Source organism: Protopterus annectens, chromosome 8.part0 (assembly GCF_019279795.1).
Source record: "Protopterus annectens isolate FY-2018-M chromosome 8.part0, PAN1.0, whole genome shotgun sequence".
NCBI lineage: Eukaryota > Metazoa > Chordata > Ceratodontiformes > Protopteridae > Protopterus > Protopterus annectens.
Genome location: NC_056741.1, coordinates 350303137 through 350320474, shown reverse-complemented (window position 1 = coordinate 350320474; position 17338 = coordinate 350303137). Strand labels below are relative to the sequence as shown.

General features: G+C 40.9%; 1 protein-coding gene across 3 annotated transcripts in view; it reads right to left on the bottom strand.

Moving 5' to 3' along the window:
* The window catches only part of ZYX (zyxin), a 1199731-nt gene that overhangs the window by 672767 nt on the left and 509626 nt on the right, over nt 1-17338 (bottom strand). The window contains exon 1 of one of the 3 annotated variants that reach the window (XM_044079861.1): nt 4105-4299. The exons of 1 other annotated variant lie outside the window; for it this stretch is intronic. The gene's annotated coding sequence lies outside the window, so the exon portion shown is untranslated. Of the gene's footprint in view, nt 1-4104; nt 4300-17338 lie in introns of those variants that run through there. One more of the 3 variants, XM_044079858.1, reaches the window with a different exon arrangement.

Genomic DNA, 17338 nt, shown 5'->3' with positions numbered 1-17338 from the left:
CCTGCTGCAAAGGCAATTACTAGCACTGCAAGATTCAGCTAAACCATCCATGAAAAATTCTTCTAAAAATTACAGACCTTGAGCTTCCAAAAAAATCTTCCACCTTGGGTGACTACAGTTTTTACAATCCTTTCTTTGTACAACTCTTACTTGCAGATTCCGGCTTAGACAGATGTAAGGCAATGTCTCTTCCACATCTGAATCCAGTTTTGAGCATTAATGAGTGGCTTACTGAGGGGTTAAGATAAAATTCTTCAAAACTTCTCTCCAATTCTACAACAATTTTGAGAATGTGTGTGTAAAAAAAGTATATATGTATGTGTACACACACTTAGGGTGGTGACTGAACAGCCTTACTCTGATTAAAAAAATAAATACTAAAAAAATGCTGATCATTCAGATTGTTAAACAATCAGTATAGTTGCTTAAAATTAGTGATAGAAATTTTAAATTATTTGTCTAGTATTTCATCTGTAACTTACAGTTTTACAAAATGCAGACAAAAAATGGCCCAATTAAACTACAAGAGTGACTAATACTCAAATATAACGCAGTTGATAACCTGAATGGACACTTTTCTAACAAACTGTTTTTAACTCCATTAAAACAGATTCAGTCCTATCTGCTTGTGTGTGAGTTATGTACAGTGAAAGCTGCATCATCACAGTACAATGGAAAGCATTCCGTAATACCAAATGATGCCGACTTGAGCTGTTCACCCTAAACATTTTAACAGCTGCTTATGTAAAATACTCAGCTGAGAATAGTACATTACAGAGGCAGCTGTGCACTAGACATCAGCTGCAAGGATTACACTTTTCTGTAGGCATTTCTGTGCATCTTGCATACTGACTGACAGCTAGGGAAGATGAAATTATCTCTGTATGGCTGCTGTAGAAAGGAGCCTACACTTCTACAGGACACCAATGTTGCAGTCCATGCTCCTCAGCAGTACATTTTTAAAACATTTCTTTAACCATCTGTACTACCTGTCTGGCCCAACTGATGTGCTATTTAGCCTCACAGGTCAAACAGTAACATGGGTTTAGGAATACACCCAGACTGCTGAGAGCTGCCACTACAGGAATTGCAGATTATGTATTCAGATAACACTAGCTCTTCGCTCGAAACTGCTGGAAAGGTCATGCTGCCTCAAAAACTACAGCAGGAAGAGGAAATACTTAATGTGATAGGGAGTGGGTCAGTAGGCAAAAAGCATGGACTACCCACACACACACACACACACACACACACACACACACACACACACACACCACACATACTTGCAGACTGCAGTATGTCAGCATTGCACTCAGAGCCTGTCCCACACATGCGAGACTACAGGAATTACTGGAAAGTGAGAGGATGCAAGCACAGCAGAATTAGTACAAGAAATTTAAAAAGCCAGATGCCATGTATCCCCCTCCTTTTGAAAGCAACCGCTGCAAAGCTATACAAATATACCTTGGCAATTTTTAATTCAACTGGCCCAGCATGCACACACACACAAATATGCATCATTAAGGTAGCTCATCAGCTCTGCCTGGACTCATGTTTCCCCTTTTCCCAAGGTACAGTCATCTCCGAATTAGTAAATAGCAGTGAGGTGGGGGGAGGCCACAATCTCCATGTCCACAGGCGTACATGCTTTAATGGCATCAGACAGTTTATGATAGTGATCCCATTCCTAATAACAATGGTTACAACTCAATTCATTTACTTTAAAATTTTAAATTTTACCACTGTCAGTTTATTTATCCATTTCTAAGCATTGACATTGTTCTTCCATGCAACTCTAGGCCCTGCTGTTTGTTATGCAGTATAATGGGGATGTATTTCTGGTATGTACACCTGTCATGTAGAGTGTAACTAACCATCACCTAAGTTTAATATCCAGTCAAGCAACGATTCTGTTTTAGTACCTCAAAGAAAAGAATGACAGTGCATAACGTGCATTATAATTCACTCCCCAAAGGGTACATGGACCCTTGTCAGTTCTGTGACACAGAGGAATGAAGCTCTGACTACGATTTGGGTTCAATTAGTGGTCCAGGTGCTTGAGGAGCCAACAAAGTAGAGAGAGGAGAAAAGAAGAGGTGGCAAGCCGGCATGCCTCTTTCAGGGAAGGGGAAGACATGGCGAGACCCACCACCACCTGCTCTCAATAGAAGGCTGGAGTTCAGAAAATCACTCCAACACCTCTCACCAGACACTGAAGATCACATGAGGCACATATCTTCATGGAGGCAGGACATGCCCCTCACAGTGGCCCTCTGCATGGCTAAATGCATAAAGCCAGCATGTCAAGGGGGTAGGGCACAAAACACAAAGTCCATACGGCAAAAGTACTATGGTCCTGGCATCTCCACTTCCTGGTTGCATAGGACTGAAAAACTCTTCCCGATCTGAAGGAAAGAGACCCATCCAGTGAAGGGACATAGGACTGGTATAGGTCTCATTATGCTGTGGCCCCCACAGAAACAAGAAGCTAGCAAGATGATAGGGATGAGCAGCTGGCCAAAAAAGATATCCACTCACATTCTGATGAAAAGATTCATAGCATCGACTGCCACCATGTCCCTTTATTCCTTGCTGGTCCCTATGCCAAACATGTGGACTGGGATATGTCTAAGTCCAGAAGTCATTAACCCAGCACAACAACCTCTGACTCGGTACTGAATATCTTCTTCTAATCAGTACAAAAGGTTGCTTGCAGAGTGGACTTACAAGCGTTCAGTTAACAAGACACACGTTACAAAGTAGAAGGAACTCAAAAAGGATCAGGGCTTCTGACAGTTGGCAGCTGGAGATAAAAGTCAATCATCCAGAAAAATAGCTGAACCCTGCCACAGCAGAAATGTGTCAGAAATACACATGTAGTTGGCCGCCTTAGGGATGAATTATAACCTTAAATGCAATCTAAAATTAAAGCCCGCAACATCTCAAATACACTACTCTATATGCAGAGTTAACACTCAACCTTTAAGAGAAGCCTTTACAGACGGAGTAGTATGGAAAGCACAGGAGGCTAAAACTTTACCTCACACCAATTACGTCTGGTTTCAAGAACAAACATGCCTTGCAAAAAGCAACTGAGAAATTGCTTAAAACATGCCAGGAAGTCTGCCAGAAAGGCATGCCATCTCAGCATCTGCTGCCTTTGGAAAGCTGGCAGTAGCACAGAAGAAACAGTAAATTGTAAGGCAAAACTCTGATTCTGCTTTAAGTACATGCATGGTAACTGCAAAATAAGTAACAAGAAAAATCACTCCGACAGATAAATAGAAGGAATATAAAATTAAGAAAGCATTTCATAAGGCCATACTCGGCTTCAAATGGCATTTGACAGCTGGAGGAAGTCAGGAAGGGGAGGGGAGGGGAACTGCACTCATATCAGCTAGCATGCCTAAACCCGACATACAAATGCTGCCAGAGATTCTGCTACATTTCATGTTCTAATCAAATGCTCAAGCTAACAAAGTCACGCCCCCAGCTTACATCACCTTAACAATCAAGTAAAATAAAACAGAGTGATCTTTAAGGAATGCAAGAAAACAATGGGGCATTTTAAAAGAAATAATAGTTCACGGAGTAGTTTAAGAAAGCTAACAGGAAACCAGAGTTCAAGAAACAAAAGAAGCCCAGAAGACTAATGGAAGAAACACACGTTAGGCAGAACTCTTGTAAGATCATAAACATACACAACAAAAGCATAAAGACATTTATTTACTAGAATTTTGATCACTAGGTTAACTGCAAACCATCAGCCACACAGATGAAAAAAATACATTTCCCTTCTCTCACAGTCCCAGCACACCACAGAAATGATACAGCACAATGGTGGAATTTAAATGCCAGTACAAAGACACTAAAACAAATTTATAGGTTTGACTTTGCTAACACTGGAGCCATTCCAGACTTAGAAAAAAAAAGTTCAATCTAACTTGTTACAAGGCAAAAGGAAAAAATAATAAGCACATGAAGCTAGACAGAACCTATCACTTCATTATAAGAGGAATCCCATCTTAAAAATATTAACTTCAGGAAAACAAGCTTACTTGGATCAGTGTGAGCAAATGAAACATAACATTTTTATTAACTTACCTAAAGGGCTATGATGCCTTTTATGCAATAAAACTGGCTTCCTGAGTTTGGTCAGCCACAGCAGGGCTGAGATAATCCAAACCCCACCAACAGAAATTTCTTTCTATAAAACTTCCACTCTTGTACACTGAAGCAGCAAGAACAAGTTTGCTGGCTCACATATACACACACTGCTTTATTTTCACTCACTTCCTAACTGCTCTGCCTCACCCAGAATTCAGCCAAGCACTTGCCCATAAAAGGAGAGAGCAAGCGATGATGTCATTGGGGAATGTGGCCCTGAGCAAAGAAGTGAGGTGAGGGGAGGAGGGGAGAAAAGAGACTGCAGTTTGAGTCATTGTCCTGAGGGAGATGGACAGACTCGTACTCACACCTCCAGCAGCTGAACTTCAGTCACTGCTCCCATATGGTTTAAAGAAACAGCTCTGGCTTTTGTTTTATAACTTTTTTCCCTTCCAGAACTCATACAAATGTATTAGAAAGATTTACACACAGCAACAATTGTTACTTTTCATTTGAATGAGACATTAAACAGTTGTAGCATTCTGAAGAAAGGATCTCCTTAATCAATCTGCAAACATTTGAAGCTCACTTTTGTCTACTGCAAACACGTCTAATAATAGTTAGATTTTTGAGTTGTAGACTCTGAAATTCTAAAATGGTCACCAGCTTCCAAAAAAATTACAATGTTAGTAAAGTACGAAAAATCCATATTTCCTGCTATTGTGAAACACCTCTACTGTTTACTTTATTGATTTTATATATTTTTATAGGTAATACTTCTAAGGTTTGGAAGACAAACATCCACTTCTCTTATTACACTGAATGTAGCAATGCTGACAGCTTTTTGTTATTAACCTAGAGGAAGTGGATCTATCTTGCACATAAATATATATATATATATATATATATATATATATATATATATATATATATATATATATATCTCCAAAGCCAAGAACACAGCATCCGTGGGACCTGACAATATCCCACGCTGCGAACTGGCACCCTACCTAAGTACCATGTTCAATCATAGCCTTACCTCAGGCTTTGTGCCCACTGAATGGCGCACTGCGATGGTTATCCCACTCCACAAAGGGGGAGCCACGACAGACCCCGGGAACTACCGCCCCATTAGCCTGACGAGCCTGGTTTGCAAGGCCATGGAACGTATCATCATGGAACTCATAAACAAAGACATTGATAATCTCCAAACTCTGGACCCTACCCAGTTCGGATTTGTAAAAGGCAGATCATGTCTCCTAAGCCTGATTGACTTCTTTGAAGCAGTCACCAAACCCATAGATGAGGGTAAGGTGGTTCACACAGCTTATCTATATCTCGCCAAGGCTTTTGACACCATCCCCCACTCTGGAAGTTCACTAAACTAGGTATAAAGCCCTATGTCACAAGATGGGTTGCCAACTGGCTCACGGACAGAACCCACACTGTGAAAGTAGCAGACTCCAAATCCGACTTCGGACCAGTGACAAGTGGAGTACCACAGGGTTCAGTCCTGGGTCCTCTCCTGTTTGGTATCTACTTCTCTAAAGTACAGGCTAACACAGAAGGCCTTTGGCTAACAAAGTTTGCAAATGACTGCAAACTAGGAGCCATAATCAAAACTCCTAACAATGTGGACATACTACAAAAGGGCCTCAATGATACAGATGCCTGGTGTCAAAGCCATGGCCTGAAGCTCAATGCCAAAAAGTGTATTGTCATCCCCTTTGGTAAAAACTCTGTACCCATGAACTACCACACAGCTGGTAGTCTACTTAACGCAGAAAATGTGATGAAACCTTGGGACACAGGTGGACAGTAGTCTCTCCTTTGATAATCACATCATCACAGTGGTCAGGAAATCCTTCTACGTGGCTCACCTCATCACAAAAGGTTTCTCATCCAGAAAAAAAGAGGTCATTGTTCCCCTCTACTCATCAATCATTAGACCCATTATAGAGTACAACGCCCCTTTTGGTATGTACCTCACAAGACATCTACAACAACTGGAAAGGCCACAGAAATTCCTCACAAAGAGGATTACTGGCCTCAAACAGATGCCCTATGCAGACTGTCTCAAAAAACTCCAGCTTTACTCCATCGCATATCGCCTACTCAGAGGCGATCTCTGCCTAACATACAAAGCTATGTCAAACCCAGAGCTGTTGGACATGCTCCACTTAAAGAAATCCCAATCCCTCCAAGCTACACGCTCTAGGGACCTAAACCTTGTCACCACAATAAACAGAACATGCTGGAGGGATAGATTTCTGTCCCAGAGACTTCCCATACTCTGGAACAGACTACCTATCTATGTCAAACAGAGCTCTTCATTAGCACTCTTCAAGAAAAATCTTGATGACTGGATGGGAAATAGAAAATTCACCCCAGGGATCACTTCTGTGGCTCTGCTCGACAGGGGCACAGGAAAATAATTTTCTTGGGTGGTGAAAGCCAGGGTACATTTTTGGCTAGGCTTATATAGGCCCTACATATATATATATATATATATATATATATATATATATATATATATATATATATATATATATATATAGAGGTCTATGTTGCTTGCTCGAAATGGTTTTCTGAGCAGGCAAAAAAACAAAAGAAATACTGATAAAAATCAGTATTTTGCAGGGGGCCCCACAACCCCCCTACTTAAATATCCTGACTCTGAGATCGCACTACAGTGCAGTAACAGGAAATATTCCTGTTATGAGCTGTATGCAGATCTCCATGCAGTCCGGTCAAGCTTTCACAAACTCGATCATATGGGGTCGGCCATACGAGGTTCAAGATTGTGGGAATTCGACCATTTGCAGTAGACCCATATATATATATATATATATATATATATATATATATATATATATATATATATGTGTGTGTGTGTGTGTATATATATATATGGTTCACATTTATAATCTCGAAATACTGAAATCTCGAATTTCAATATCTCAAAACTGTAAAGTCGAATGGCTCACAATCCTGAAACACACAATCACGAAAAATAAAATCCCGTACATACACAAACCATCCACCACACAACATGCACACCATTCAAACCACAACACACAAACTACACAATCCTACACTACATATACGCGGGGGGGCAAGCCCCCTGCACCCCACACTCCCTTACTTATATGTATCAACTTTGAGATTGCACTAACAGTTTAGAAATGCATTACTCAACACGCAGACATTCCACACTCCCTCGCACATACACACACACACACACACACACACACACACACACACACACACACACACACACACACACACACACACACACACACACACACACACACACACACACACACACACACACACATACACAAACACAAACACATCGAACACTCACACTCATACTTTCGCCTGCCTACAATAACCCACATGCACAACTTACAAAAACACTCACATACACTCACTTACCTTCACTTCCCTAAAACAACCAGGCCAAACACTTCCCTTCCCATTGCTGCACTGCATAAGTGTGGATTTGAGATATTCAAATTTGCGCTTATGCACTATCGACATTTTTGGTTTTCACCTTTACGGTCCGGAGATACTGAAATTCGAGATTTCAGTATTTCGGGATTGTAAAGGGGAACTATATATATATATATATATATATATATATATATATATATATATATATATATATATATATATATATATATATATACAGATATATATATAGATATATATATATATATATATATATATATATATATACATACACACGAGCACACACACGCACAGACACGCACGCACGCACACACACACACACACACACACACACACACACACACACGTTTGACATGTTTCAACAAGGAGGAATAGCCTTATCTCCTACCTCACTCTGATTTATATGAATTTACTATAGAGCACTGGAACTGCAGTGCTGTCAGTTCTAAAATAATAACTTGATGTTTCCAGAGCTCCATACATTACAGTGGCCACTGATAGCAGGGGAATTATTTAATTAATAATGTTTTTACTTTGTTAGGTGAGAGCCATTGTCAGGACCTTAAAAAAAAAGTGTATTTTTACCTTGATGTTCTACACAATACCAATGTCCCTGCCACACTATTAATATGTGCTACTAATTTTTATTTTGTTCCAACCAAAAAATGACTTAAAGAGGAAGACAAATTGGTCACATTTTGCTTTTCTTTTTACAGTGACTTTTATTTTCCACATTGCAATCCGAGCTTCCAAAAGATTAAATTATAATGCCTTATCCTCTCAAGTAGTATCTTCTTTGCAATTGCTTAGAATGGCTGAGCTTAGATTTTCTGTCTAGTTTCAGGATGTCTGGACAGAGTGTCTGTAACTTTCTTCTAGGGACACTCTTCTTTTCCATGGTTTAAAACAGATGCAATAATTATTTTCTTCTTCAGATAGATTATGAAAGAGAGTTTAAATGGGTTTTTTCTGAAGTGCTATGAATCAGTTGCATGGACACCTTCTACCTTCTTGTTTGGCCTTTCTTTTTTGTGTGTGTCAAATTTCTCCCTGCCACCTGCCACCTACCAGATCTTTCCCTGGCTTCTGAGAGGGACTGTTCATTCTCATCAGTGTTTCTTTTTTTCCCCACAAAGGCTCCCAATCCTTATTACTAATATGGCCTCTCTGTCATTTACTCTTTTGAAGCGGGGTTTGCAATATCAGGTCTATTTGGCCGTTTGGGCAATCTTCCATCTCTCTCAACTTTCTGATTTGAAAGCCTGCATTTGCACTTGTTTCTGTCCTGTAACTCATCTAGTGCAGATACAGATTCTTAGTTTTAGCACTTAAATTTGCTTATTCATGTTCAGCACTTGTTCAGAACTTTTATGCACTAAATAAGCTACTAATAGCACTCAATGTTCCTCATTACCTAGAGGAATAGAGTTTTTGTACTTACATTTCTCATTGGCTTAGAGAAAAACAGCTCTTGTACTCACTTTCCTCACTTATCTAGAGGAAAATAGTTTTTTATTCAGGCATGTCTAAGGGTCAGCTCCCAGTGTTCTCTCCTGTCTATCTGATGAATCTGGGCATCTTGAGGCAATGTAGAAATTGCCTCATGTACACAGACAACCTTCTCCTCCTACCACCCAACACTGCAACCTGTGAGAGATGCACTTATCTAGCCAAACTGGAGGTAAAGCTTTCTCCAACCAAGACTGAACTTAACAGTCATGAGGAGAAGGTAAACATTTGCACCACACCACACTCATCACATAGTCTCACTAAATCTACGCCACCAAAAACTACACATAGTAACACAAAAACATTTGCGGAGGCTCTCAATAATAATCTGTTTAAGCAACAGAGACCTCCAAAGCAAAAATGCAAGCAACCTCCATCCCCAAACACAACCCAAATGACACATAGCCCACAGACTCAGGGTGCCACTCAAACACAGCCAATAAGGCAAAACAACGTACCCAACACACTAGCCATAGGTGACTCTATAGTCAGACACACTGATGTCCCACTCACCAGGCTAAACAAGGAGAAGGTTACTGTCAGCTGCCTGTCGGGTGCCAGGATCCGCCACATAACCAACGCACTCAGGTCACTCCACAACAAGTACAAATATGACTCTGTCATTGTCCATGTTGGTGTGAATGACCTGAGACATGCCTCCCTGGACTACATGAAAAGAGACATGGAAGAGCTCTCTGATCTTGTAGGCCAGGCAGGAATGACCCTAGCCCTGAGTAGCATTCTGCCATCGCACAGAATGATACCACAGTACAAGGACAAAATGATTGACTTCAACAATTGGCTAAGCTTCTGGTGTCATCCAGTATCTGTCTGCTTGGGATGACATGGTCGACAGACCACGATGCTTTGCCACAGATGGCCTGCACCTGTCGCCCCTGGGATTCCGGATACTGGCTAAGGCTCTTGCTGCCCCTATAGTGCCTTTTTTAGGCAGGGTTCAAATAACAAACTCACCACCATAACAGGAACAGGCAAGCAAAAACTGAGGGTAATGCTACTCAATGCTAGAAGTCTAAATCTCAAAATGCGCTCACTGGCAGCACTCCTTAAAATGGAGAACATCTATATCTGTGCAGTGACTGAGACCTGGTTCAAGGCTCCAGAGAGCACCTCTGCACTACCAGGCTAAAACTCATACCACACTTTTCGGCCATGTAACCTGGACCAAAACACCAAAGGCAGAGGTGTGTCTATATTCATTAAGGATATCCACACCTCCAGGCTAGTTGCTCAGCATAATGCATCCGAGGTTATCCAAGTGCAACTAACTCTGGGCAAAACTGCAAATCAAATTGTAGCTTGCTACAGATCCCCCACCATGCCCCAGGATTCCCACTCCTCTTTTCTTGATGTACTGGAAAATATTAGGGTTCAACCAAACACCCGAATAATGGGCGACTTCAACTACCCCACCATTAACTGGAAAAACTACTCTTGTACCAACTCCTTAGCTCAATGCTTTCTGGAATTCATAAACTCCAATGCCCTAGATCAACTTATCCACACCCCCACCAGGGGCAGCAGTATCCTAGACCTAGTCATTACCAACATGAGTGACCAATGTTCCACACCTGAAGTCAACTTCTCGTTGGTCCAATCCGACCATAAGCTTATCATCCTTGAGATTCACATCCCGCCCCCACCCCCCATTAAGGAAACCACAGTAAAGAAATTCTCCAAAGCCAACTTCATGCTTCTTAACACAGAAGTGGTGAACTTCATGACACCCATGCAGATGGACCATACAGTTACAACTGCTGAATCCTACACAAATGCACTCTATAAGCACTTACACAAGTGCATGGATTGTGCTATCCCAAACAGAACCAAGACACTATCCTCCAAAAAAAGGAAGCCAATCTGGTGGTCCCCTGCCATAAACAAATTGTACAACAGAAGGAAGAAGCTGTTGCAAAAGAGAGTAAAATCCCATGAGTAGAGGAGCTCCCTGGTCAGCCTCAGTAAGAAGATGATATCCCTTATAAGATCCTCCAAAGCTAGCTATGAAAACAAAATCACCACTAAATCCAAGGACAACCACAAAGCATTCTATAGCTATGTCAAGAATCTAGATGGCAACATCCAGATCTGCTCTGAGTTACAGCACAAAGGCACGAAAATTACAGAACCAGCTGATATTGCCAACATCCTGGCAGATAGGTTCAGTGCTAACTTTACCCCCCTCTCACCCCTTAAAGTGGCCATATCTTTACAGGAAGAATGGAGAGTCCCTGTAATCACAACTATGCAGGTAAAAGCTGCACTCTCTAAAGCCAAAAACACAGCATCGATGGGACCGGACAACATCCCAGGCTGTGTTTTACATGAACTTCAGAACGAACTGGCTCCCCACTTAAGCACCATGTTCAATAATAGCTTCGCATCAGGCTTTGTGCCCACTGAATGGCACACAGCAACATTTATCCCACTCCACAAAGGAGGAGCCACCACTGATCCCAGGAACTATCGACCTATTAACCTGACGAGCCTGGTCTGCAAGGCCATGGAACGTATCATCATGGAACTCATAAACAAAGACATTGGTAACCTCCAAACTCTGGATACCACCCAGTTCGGGTTTGTGAAAGGCAGATCATGCCTCCTGAACCTGATCAACTTCTTTGAGGAAGTCACCAAAGCCGTGGATGAGGGTAAGGTGGTTCACACAGCCTATCTTGACCTCGCCAAGGCTTTCGACACCATCCCTCATTCTGGAATTATAGCTAAACTCACTAAACTAGGTATAAATCCCTATGTCACAACATGGGTTGCCAACTGGCTCACTGACAGAACCCACACTGTAAAAGTTGCAGACTCCAAATCTGACCTCAAAGCAGTGACAAGTGGAGTACCACAGGGTTCCATCCTGGGACCTCTCCTGTTTGGTATCTACTTCTCTGAAGTACAGGCTAACACAGAAGGCCTTTGGCTAACGAAGTTCACAGATGACTGCAAACTAGGAGCCATAGTCAAATCCCCAAATGATGTGGACATCCTACAGAAGGGCCTCACTGAGACAGATGCCTGGTGTCAGAGCCATGGCCTCAAGCTCAATGCCAAAAAGTGCAGTGTCATCCCCTTTGGTAAAAACTCTGTACCCATGAACTACCACATAGGCAGCAATCTACTTAACACCGAATACGTGATAAGAGACCTTGGGACCCAGGTGGACAGTAGTCTCTCCTTTGATAGTCACATCGCCACAGTAGTCAGGAAGTCCTTCTACATGGCACACCTCATCATAAAAGGGTTCTCATCCAGGAAAAAAGAGGTAATTGTTTCCCTTTACTTGTCACTCATTAGACCCATTACAGAGCATAACGCCCCTTTTGGAATGTACCTCACAAGACATCTGCAGCAGCTGGAAAGGCCACAGAAGTGCCTCACAAAGAGGATTACTGGCCTCAAACAAATGCCCTACACTGACCGCCTCAAAAAACTTCAGCTTTACTCCGTAGCATATTGCCTACTCCGAGGTAATCTCTGCCTAACATATACAGCTATGTCAAACCCAGAGCTGTTGGACATGCTACACCTAAAGAAATCCCAATCCCTACGAGCTACATGCTCTAGGGACCTAAACCTTGTCACCACAATAAACAGGACATGCTGGAGGGATAGATTCCTGTCCCAGAGACTTCCTATACTCTGGAACAAGCTACCCATCTATGTCAAGCAAAGTTCTTCATTAGCACTCTTCAAAAAAAATCTTGATGAGTGGATGAGAAATAGGAAATACACCCCGGGGATCACTTCTGTGTCTCTGCTGGACAGTGGCACAGGAAAATAACTTTCTTGGGTGGCGTAAGCTATGGGACCTTGCTGGCTAGGCTTACGTAGGCCCTTGGGACGATAGTCTAGTACCTACCTATGAACCTATGTGCATGCTTCTGCATATCACCCCAGCTACAACACTAAGTGTTGATTGGCAGTCCTTGCATTGGGTGGTACAAGTGTGTCACAGTTTATTTTAGCCTCTGTGACACCTGTGCACTGGCCCAGACATCAAGGAGCCTCAATCCTCACCACTAACACCAGTCAGGGGCATCCATATAGGGAAAGGATAACAAATACACACACAGTAAAGTACAATTTCCCTTAAGAGCACACAGAGATCACAGTCATTCTAGGGCTGGGTTCTCCTTTTCTCTCCAGATCCCCAATAAAACTCTTCACTGGCACAGTTATAGGGTCCAGATGTCAGCCTAGTGGGCAAGCTAAAACCTCCAGCACCCTCTCTGTCCAACCAATGCTTTGTGTCTCTGCCCAAGTAGCTGACACACACACACTTTGAGATATGAGTTATATGCAAACACACAGACACTCCTGGGGAAGGCTGGCACAGATGCTCCAGCTGTGCCCCTTTCTGCCCCATCTAAAAGGTAGTACCAGCTGCCACCACCCACTAATATATATCAGCTACTAAAACAGCCCTTACTAAAGGGTATCCAATTATTACTGTGCAATATTATTATCCAAATGGTAAGTGTGACTGAACAGTCAAGGCTTATTTGGAGTGACTTGGACAGTATCACTATATACATGCAATTTACTCTACAGCTTAAATTATCTCTACACAAAGCAGTCACAGTTGAAAGGTTTAAAAATATTTAATAATAAATAATAAAAACACAAGACACTACTTCTTACTACACAATGCTAGTCAGGAGTTCAGAGATCACAGAGAAATACTTAAATTAATATAGTAGAAAAGGTATGACATCAATACAGAAAAAACACTGAGTCTAATCTTCCTAATTCCTAGCTATTTCTCAGAGAAACTAAAGTCTAAGATCCTACTTACATACAGACACAGTCATTGTGATGACTTGGGTGTTCTCAAGGCAAATGCTCAAATGCTGTCATTCTTTTTGTCCTTAAATTAATAACACAGTGCCATTGATTCATTTCAGATTACATCATTTCTTTCTGGTTCCCAGGCTAACAGAACTCAGAGGTTATTAGCCCTTTTGATCTACCAGCTGGTCAGGAAGCCAGAGCAATAAAAGAAATTATACATGTGAATTCTAGCCACTAACTCTGGCCTCAAAACAATAGGCAGAATGCCTCCCTCTAGACATCTCGGCTCCGAATTTTAGATCAAAGAATTTCACAATGCTTGACTTGTCAGCTTTGTTACAGCAAAGTGTGCTGCTGTTACATTTTTGCAGTTCCACATCTAACAGCATTTTCTTCCATTTAAGAGAACAAGCCTGTGGCTTATATTAATATTTACAAATAACAGAATTATCTACAAAATTGTATCTGGCTAGGCTGGCACCCTTCACCTATTTTCATAGCCTCCATTAGGAGCCATCAGTATGGCCATATGAACACCCCTCCAGACTGAGTGAACTGGCATCTGCTGCTAACTGACACAGCCCTCTATGGTTAGTTCCTCCAGCAACCAGGTAGCTAATCAGTCCTGAGTCATTTGGGCCGCAATCAGGCTTCAGGCTTTATACCACAGAGCTGATATAGCTTCATAAGTAAGTATGAGGTTGCTGCCCTTGATGACCATTTTAAGCCTACCAAATTTACATTTTTTGTGCTCAAATTAACCTATGTCGTTTGGTTAGAGATTGGTCTTACCCATTCTTTCTGCCATTGGTGTCAGGTTTCTTGTAATTTAACCCTCAACTGAACTCTGACACTATATAGTAAAAGATCTTCAAGGACTCAACAGTCTTATGCTCACAGTAGGAGGAAGACAAGGCCGCAGTAAGTGAAAGGACAAAATAATGAAACTAAATCCCAGGACCCACAGTAAGTTCATTATCCTGCTGGAATGGCAATAATGAAGAGCTTTAGATGTCTTGATATGTGGACTTTTCCAGGGCCAAAAGACTAAAATGTAATGGGTGATACGCTATAAGACCCAATGAGACAAATTCCTAAAGAAGTATTGTAAGACTTCATCCAAACATACCCTGCTATGCACTGATGAAGTTGAACTGTACAGAAATGCAACAGAAGAAGAGAAACAACTAAGTTATGATTTGCTATGACAATGCAGACATCATTTTTGTTGGGAAGAAATCCACTCTTGAAAAAGAAAATGTCTTTAGGCTACAGTTATACTTTAGCTGGTTAAGCCAGCATTGGGTAAAGTCCATTTAAAGAGGGGACCAATGAAGAAAAACTTAATTAAATCCTAAATAACAGTCTCATATCTTACAAGAGGTAGGAGATGATGATATTAAGAATACCATCCACAAACACTGCAGCATTATGTATGTGTCAGTCACGTAAGTGTACACTGCAGATAGCTATACATGCTTAGTAAGTCAGGATGTCACAATGAAAATGCCAGAAAATGTGACATGTATAAAAATTAACAATTTATTTTAGACAAACATGAGAACATATGCAAGAAAATTTGTACAAGGCCTTTTCAATAGGAACATTATGTCATGGTATAATAGAGACAAGCAAGTTTGCATATCATCCACTTCAGATTTCAAATACTATAGCAATTTTAGTTAAAGTAGTAAATGACTGTGGCTGAGATTCCAAGACAAGAGCTAGAATGAAAAGTCAGAAAAACAAAAGAATGAAAGGGATACTGTCATGTAAGTGCTTTCTTGGGATACCAAAGGAGAAGAAGTTTCAGTTGTATCATGAACTGTATTTCTTTGATTTAACTCATCTTTGTGCTAGGGCATGCAAGAGTTGTGGTGTCACTTTAACCCAGTCTGTAATGTTCATATCCACAGCCACTAGGGTTTGTGGACAGACATGCCCCACCCATAAGAAAAAAAAAGTATTTCACCATAATAAACATAATGATGACTTGTAAGCCATTTGGTTATTATAGGATCTAAGCCCCCTGAGCTCTTCTATTGAAGAACAACAAAAAAATGGACATTCCTTCTACTGGTATACCAAACAGGTAGCTAGATGCATAACACCCCCCTCCCTCTTGCCCCAGCCATTCAAGTCCCATTTCTGTGCCCTGCTCCCAACTCTCCTTCAACATACCTTATTTTACACTGTAGCAAACAGTTTGCTACGAATGTAGCAAACAGTTGCTAGAGTTTATACTCTGCTTGCATGGAGTTCTACGGCATTCATGTTTTAGTCTAAAAATGTTAGTTTTTTTTATTTAACTGTAGTAATCTGCTTGCTATAAATGTAGCAAGCAGATATTACAGTTTATACCCTGCCTGTAAGGAGGGTATGGCACTCTTATTTAGTTAAAACATTTCTTCTTTTTAAACTGTAGCAAACTAGCACCTGCTACAGCTTATACGCTGCCTGCACTGAGCTCTACAGTGCTTAGGTTTCAAGCTAGTGCGTTAAAGAAAGATTGGGATGGGCTGATCGCGCCCTCTCCAACAATTTGCACCCAAAGCAGTTGCCCCTTTCACCCCACCCTGGCTATGCTACTATTTGTGGAACAGAGTACAGCAGCACTAATTCTTCAAAAATATTTAAGAATTTATTTATATTTGTTTACTGAAAAAGTCCTGTTGAGCAAAAACCAGTTTTCAGCAGATGTGCCTGGGAAAAAAGCTCCAACATATTACAGGAAAGCAAAACAACAGAATACAGCAAATATAAACATTTGATATTGCTTGTCATTTTTGCAAATACGGTATAATATTATATAATACAGTTGTAAAAGGTTGTCATTTTTGCAAGTATGATACAGTATAATACACTGTAACCAAACAAATAGTAAGATTGTTTAGTGAGCGAACTAACCTTAATTTGTTTAAATTAGAAGAGGTGAAGAGAGACAAAGAAACAGGCAAAAGCAAAGGTGAGATAAGTAGACAAAATGAATGAATTCAAAAGAATTAAAGCGAGATAGTGATTAATTTAGAAAGGGATTATTAATAAGTTGACAGAGTGTCAAAGATGAGAGAGAGAGAGCAAAAAGATTGGTTAGTAAAAAAGGAATATGTGCATACATGAGAAGGGAAAGTGTATAAAGTTAGTAGAAAAAGAGATATTTACACATCATTACAAATTAGTATATGAATGATATGTTCTTTGGTAGCATAGCAAATGAGTAAGAGTTTCACTAGTGGAACAGGAGATGGTACTAAGGTTGGGAGGGAGAGGAATAGCAGGTCAGAAAAATGAAAATGATTGTAGCTGGAGAAAGTGAAGGAAGGCGATGGTTGCAAGAAAGTCAGACAGGTGAGAAATAAAATTGTGGTTAAGAAAATAGATGTGGGTTAACAGAGAGAGAAATGGATTACAGGATGGGACTAACATG